Below are 7,668 nucleotides of genomic sequence, written 5' to 3' on the forward strand. Positions count from 1 at the left end.
GATCTTTAAATTTCCATGCCTTAAGGTGGACAATATTTGTCCCTTTGCACCTTAAACTGGTTTTTTTACAGGTTAATCCTGTCTCAAGTTGGTTAAGCATTCAGGACCTTATAACACCTTGAGTTTATTTTCAAGGCGGGAGCGTTACACGGTATCCTATTAAAGGTTCAAGTTGGTCAAGCATTCGGGAACTTGTAACACCTTGAGTTTATTTTCAAGGTGGAAGCGTTACACGGTATTCTAGTAAAGCTTCAAGTTGGTTAAACATTCGGGACCTTGTAACCCTTGAGTTTATTTTCAAGGCGGGAGCGTTACACGGTATCCTATTAAAGATTCAAGTTGGTTAAGCATTCAGGACCTTGTAACACCTTGAGTTTATTTTCAAGGCGGGAGCGTTACACGATATCCCATCAAAGCTTCAAGTTGATTAAGCATTCAGGACCTTGTAACACCTTGAGTTTATTTTCAAGGCGGGTGCATTACACGGTATCCTATTAAAGCTTCAAGTTGGTTAAACATCCGGAGTAACAGCTTGAGTTTATTTTCAAGGGGAGAGCGTTACACGGTATACTAGAAAATCTTCAAGTTGTATAAGAATTCGAGATCTTGTAACACCTTGAGTTTATTTTTAAGGCGGGAGCATTACACGGTATTCTAGTAAAACTTCAAGTTGGTTAAACATTTCGGACTTTGTAACACCTTGAGTTTATTTTCAAGGCGGGAGCGTTACACGGTATTCTAGTAAAACTTCATGGTTAAAAACTCGGGACCTTGTAACACCTTGAGTTTGTTTCAAGGCGGGAGCGTTACACGACATTCTAGTAAAATTTCAAATTGGTTAAGCATTCGGGGCCATGGAACACCTTGAGAGTATTATTTATTTATTTTGTTAAAGCATGGACGTTAAGAACATTTTCATGTGATAAATCCTTCCATTATGTAGCCTCCGTAAAATATAAAATTTCTTTTGCTGATCTACAAAAAAAAAAGAAGAAGAAGGAGGAAAATACAAGTGAAGGAGAGATTTTTACCCGTCAAGATGTCTGAAACTCGGAAGGTATTAAATATTGAATATTTGATGTGTTGTATACCTTTATGTCTAGATTTGGAATCATCAAGCGGATTGTGATTTCGTTGTTCCTACGTCAGACACGAGATTTTTAGTAAGTCACACAAATCTGACAATTTTTAGCATGGCAGAATCTAGAGCTAACTTAAAAAACTCTTATAGAAAGATTCTGAAGGTATTAAATTTTAAATTTTTGATATGTTAGATATCAAAAAGTCTAGTTTTTGAAAAATTAAACCGTTTATGATTTTGATTTTTCTATAATGAGATATGAATTTTCTACGACGAACATGTCAGGCTGTTAAAAAAGTGACGAAATTTTAGCATGACAGAATCTAGAGCTAACTTCAAAAACTCATCTAGAAAGATTCCGAAGGTATTAAATTTTGAATTTTTGATATGTTAGAGATCAAAAAGTCTAGTTTCTGAAAAATTAAACGGTTCATGATTTTGAATTTTCTACAATGATATATAAATTTTCTACGACGAACATGTCAGGCTATAAAAAAGTGACGAATTTTTAGCATGACAGAATCTAGAGCTAACTTCAAAAAATTATCTAGAAAGATTCTGAAGGTATTAAATTTTGAATTTCGAGTATCTTAGAGATCGAAAAGTCTAGTTTATGAAAAATCAAACTGTTCATGATTTTGATTTTCGTACAATGAGATATGAATTTTCTACAATGAACATGTCAGGCTGTAAAAAAAAGTGACGAATTTTTAGCATGACAGAATCTAGAGCTAACTTCAAAAAATCATCTAGAAAGATTCTGAAGGTATTAAATTTTTAATTTCGTGTATGTTATAGATCTAAAAGTCTAGTTTATGAAAAATCAAATGGTTCATGATTTAGATTTTTCTACAATGAGATATGAATTTTTACGACAAACATGTCAAGCTGAAAAAAGTGACGAAAATAAATATAAAAAGAGGAAAATTACCTTGAATATGCCCTTTTCGTCGTAGGCTTACAATCTGTAATTGAAGATAAAATTATGGAGACAATGTGTCTATTTATAGATGTCATGTGGAGGGATAAAATCCTTCTCCCAGTTTAATTACAATTTCTTTTTGGCTTGGGCAATAAAACATATATATGAATATGAAATTGAGTAGGATTACAATTCCTAATTGAATTATAATTTCTTTTTGGTTTGGGCATAAACCATATATAGGAATATGAAATTGAGTAGGATTACAATTGTTCATTCAATTATAATTCATTTTTAACTAAGGTGAATTTAGTCAGCGGTTAATGCTTCAAGCCTAGTCTCTAAAAGATAAAATATCTCGACAAAACATGAAGCCGGGGGCATTTGTAATCATTTAAAATTTATTAAATATAAATTTATAAAATGATTCGGATTATATTGAATTCATAAATATGTTAATCCAAATAAATATTGTGGATTGATATAATTGAGTTAAATATTTAAGTCCAATAAATATGGATTTAATTAAAGTCAAAATTAATTGATTTGGGCTACATTGGATGAACTCAATATGTTAAATTCAATCCCATCTCATTTTAGAGCCCATCTTGGCTCCACGTGTGCAGATGATGTGGTATGTCAAGTCAAATAAGAAAACTAATAGAATCATGACATGTGTCAAAGATGACAAGCCCGCTCCATAAAGCCCAAATGCTGTGTCACTTAAATCTGATTGGCTGATGGAATCCTATTCCAATCGCAACTCCTCTATTCTAAAACTATAAATAGGGGTCCTCATAATTCAGAAAAGAGACAGAAAATTCTAAACAAGAAGCTAGAGAAACTCTGTGGTACAAACGTCATTTAATTCTCTACAAAGCTACAAGTTTAAGAATTCAAGCATTCAAGTTCAAGAACGATCAAGATCAAGACCACCGAATTCAAGAACAAGCTCGAAGCCCTTGAATTCAAATAAAAGTCAAAATCAAGATAAAGTTCAAGTTCATCATAGATTCAAGAACAAACTTTAAAGCCCTTGAATTTATATTTGAAAAGACGAATTCAGAGGAATTATAGAGATTGTAACACTCACATTTGAAATAATAAAATTGATTGTTGCTATAATTTTCCATTCTTGATTATTGTTTCTCGACGCGAATTTTATTGTCTACAACGAGTTCTACTAAGATATTATGACCTTATAATAATAATAATAATAATAATAATAATAATAATGATAATAATAATTATATTTGATGATTAAACCTTTAATACCAGAAAAAAGTCCTATTCAACACCAAAATAAAACTAATCTAGGCATACATTATTATCAAGTACAATCCAACATCGTGGCACAAACACAATATACTATTTTTGGCCTAGACCCTAAAACATATCCCGTAGGATCAATATTCTTGGTAAAGAGTAAACTTTCCGCTAATGTTTTTAAATGTAGGCTGATTTTCGTATTCATCAAAGTTGCCGCGGAAGGAATTGCTAACCAAGTTCACGTCCATGATACCTCATTTGAATCCTACATAACAGTATCACTATTAAAAATAATATAGTACATAATGAAGAATTTGGTTAGAATGAAGTTGAAGAAGACATTTACAGTAGTAAGGGACCAACCACCGTCAAATTCATATCCTTTCGGGACAATCCCTTTAGTTTATTCAAAGAGCATAAGCCGAGAATTAGCTCCACTCACCGTCAAATCCCTTCCATAACCGGAAATCAGCGTTACAGACCCAGTTTCTTTGCATCCTTTGCACTGAATGTGATTAAAAACAAACTTATCAGAGACATACAAAATCAAAACCGGATCTATACAATAAAAAAACATAATTACAAGTTTGTTTTACTTTTATAACGTGGTTAACAACGTCACGTCCATAGTTTACCGCCTCAGACATGTAGACACATTGTCTTTTCGACAAAATGACTCCAAATTGAGGGGTTGATAGTATCTTATTTCTTTAAGGTACACAATTAAATTAAGTATATATAAGCTTTGTAATAACATTCATCATTCTTATTAGTTTTTGTGTGAGTAATAATTTGTTGTTATAATGAAAGCATATTGATCATCTTATACTCCGGTGTTCTTCTTTTCTTATATATTTGTTGTGAACATACTGATGAGCTGTCGAAAGACAATGTGTCTTCATTTTATTATAATAACTAATTATTATACACAAAAGAAAAAGTAAGAATGATGAATGTAAGTATAAAGCTTATATTGTTAGAATGATAAAGATTTTGATAATTGACAAATACAGAAACAGATGAAAGGAACAGGTTGTACAGACGTGTTTCTTACAGAACGAATCCGACTTGGATAAGGAGAACGTCAACCACGTGAATTAGAAGTAATAAAGCTGTGGAATTATTATTTTTTCAACAAGCAACAAGTACAAAGTTTCCTTTTATAAAGGAGTTCAAAGCCAAGTGAAAGAAGGAAAACTAATTCCTATTTAAGGAAATCTATTTAAGGAAATTGTGTTCTCTTATTTATTTAGGGAAATTGTGTTTTCTTATTTATTTAAGGAAATTCTGTAGAAAAGGAGTCCAAGTAGAAGTCAACAAGGATTTGTAGAAGGCAAATACAAGTTGAATTATACAAGGATTTGTTGAAGTTCTGATCAATAAATAGGAAGCTATTTGCATCAAAAAAAAATTGTGTACTTACATAGAGAGAAGATCAAAACACGATCAAGAAGTTTGAAAGAGTTTTGAGATTTATTGGGAGTGTAGCAATTTGTGAAGAAAAATTGTAAGATTGTATTCAAGAGTCTTGTTTACAATCTGAGTTTTGTGAGTAGGAGTTGTTCGACAAGTTGAAGAACTTGAAGAAAATTGGAAGATATAAAACCGGGGTTTTTGTGTCTTTGGATAGCTAGAAATTAGAGTTTATAATTTTTTAGCTAGGAATTAGAGTTTATAATTCCTCTAGGAATTAGAGTTTATAATTCCTTAGGTTACATAGCTTTGTAATCTTTTGTTGAGACTTGAAATTTAATAAAGTGGAGTTAAATCCTACAGAGGTGTAGGTCGTGGTTTTTACCCTTGTGAGTTGGGGTTTTCCGCGATAAAATATTGTGTCATTATTTTATTACTTCACAGAACGTAACTGCTGTAATTTCTCAAAGGAACATATAGAATAAACCTGCTCCTAAGGCGAATTTGGGGGTCAGAATTCCAACAATTGGTATTAGAGCATGTTATCTTTGAAGAGTCTAACAACTCAAGATAAGATCATATTGAATTCTGCACCTCCTCTTGGGCATGGTCAAGGGCAACACATCAACAGACCACCATTATTTAATGGAGAATACTACTCTTGTGGAAGACAAGAATGGAAGATTTCATTCAAGTTGAAGATTACGAACTATGGGTTAGAATTACTAATGGACCATTAATTCCTACTATTACTGATAGTGAAGGGAATAAGTACCTAAACCTATAGAAAAGTACGGAGAAGCCGATTACAAGATGTTAGGAAAAAATGCAAAAGCTAAGTGCATTCTCGTATGTGGATTAGAACCTGAAAAGTTTAACCGCATATCTAGTTGTACCTCTGCAAAACAAATATGGGACACTTTAAAAAACACTCACAAAGGTACAACTCAAGTTCGTAAATTTAGAATTGCCAGACTTTGTTCTGAATATGAAGCCTTCAGGATGAAATCCGGAGAATCACTTCAAGATATGATCACCAGATTTGCCACTGTTGTCAATGAGTTAATATTCTTGGGCAAAGTATACACCACTGAGGAACAGGTAGACAAAGTACTAAGACCTATGCCTAGATCATGGGAAATGAAAGTTACTGCAATCAGAGAAGCCAAAGATCTAACCAATATGACTTTGAATGAATTAGTAGGAAATCTCAAGACTTATGAGATGAATGTTGACAAAAGAGGTGAAGGAAACAAAGAGAAAAATCTTGGATTTAAAGCAACTGAAAGTGATGAATCTGACATAGATGATAATGATCTTTCTTTGATAAGTAATAACTTCAAGAAACTCTTAAAAAGGGGATTAAACTCTAGCAAGAAATTACCATCCCAAAAAGAAAGAAATCTTGAGAGACCACAGAGCGGAGGCTGCTTGAAGTATGGTGAGACAGATCATCAGATCAAGGATTTCCCAATGTGGGAATTAGAATGGAAAAAGAAAAAAACTGAAAAAGAAAGGAAGGAACTCTTTAATAAAAAGAAAAACAAAGAAAAAGAACAAGCAATGTAGCAGCTTGGGGAACAGGTTCTTCAGACATGTATGAAGAAGATGATGAGGACATTGCTTTGATGGCGATAGAAGAATCAGATGCTGAACCTAAATTAGAATCTGAAGAAACTGAGGTAAATCTTCTTAACCTAAAAGATAAACTAGTAAAGTTCTCTAAGAAAAAACTTTCATTCTTATTACTTGCTTCCATAGACACAATTCAAGAACTTGTTAACACCAAGAGACAACTACTTGCTTCCTTATCTAGCTTAAAGTTTGAGCACATAGATCTTAATAAGAACAAACATGACCTACAAGGGAAAATCAAGCAACTTGAATCTCACAATCTGGAACTAAGAACTGAGAATCTAAAATTAAAAATTCTTGGTAAAGAAAAAGGGGGTGAACTGCCTGACCAAAAACTTGAGGTCGAAAAACTCAAAAATATTTTAAAATTAGAAAATGAAAACTCTAGAAGAATAAATCTTGAATTAACTAGGATGAGAAGTGATCTGGAAAGAGCAAATAAGTGGACAAAATCCTCCATGATAGTTACCCATCTAGGTAACAATAATAGGAACATTAAAACTGGAATAGGGTATGAACAACCCATAAATGGAAATCCTATGTTTTGTATTATTTGTGGTATCTCAGGTCACTCTAAACAATATTGTCCTAAATACAAAGCTAGTGCAGAAAATAATGCAAGAGGAACTTATAAAACTGTTCAAAGGAACAGGTATACTCAAAGGAAAATAATCTGCCCAAGTGGGCTTATAGATATCTTATTCATCCTTTTTATCAATACAAAGGACCCAAGCTAGTCTTGGTTCCTAAATCTAACATTTGAATTTGGAGGAAAAGTGAGAGGAAGCAGACAACATTCACCAATTGAACATGTTGTTTCAGATGCATGATTGTAACTAAAAAAAAATTCCTCTCACTTGAAGAAAAAAGAATGGATGAATAATATTAACTGGAAAAAAAAAGTTGAAAAGAAAGGGTTGAAAAAAAAAAGGGAGAAAGACTGAAGAAGCATGTTGAAAGAAACAGGTTCAACCTATGCAGTATCTAGAAATTATATGCACTAAGATGATCAATCAATCAAAAATAGGATCAGCCAAGGAAACACTTTCAAAAGGAACAATTTGAAACTTGGGGATGATTAAGGTTACATAAGTATCCAAAAATGGCTAATGAACATTGCGCATACTGCCCTCTAATATTGAATTCTATGCTCAGTTTTGTACATTAAGTTGTATGTCTCTATACCACTTTTTAAGTCATGCTACTCATGCACTATAACATTGTATTTGCATCTAGCACAGGAGAGAGACTTAGTAAAATTGCAGCAAAATTCAGCATTATCCAGAGATCTAAGGTATGTGTACTACAATTATTCATGATTAAATATAAAGTCAATGCACTTGAACCT

The sequence above is a fragment of the Solanum pennellii genome, chromosome 2 (assembly GCF_001406875.1).
Source record: "Solanum pennellii chromosome 2, SPENNV200".
In the NCBI taxonomy this organism is placed as follows: domain Eukaryota; kingdom Viridiplantae; phylum Streptophyta; class Magnoliopsida; order Solanales; family Solanaceae; genus Solanum; species Solanum pennellii.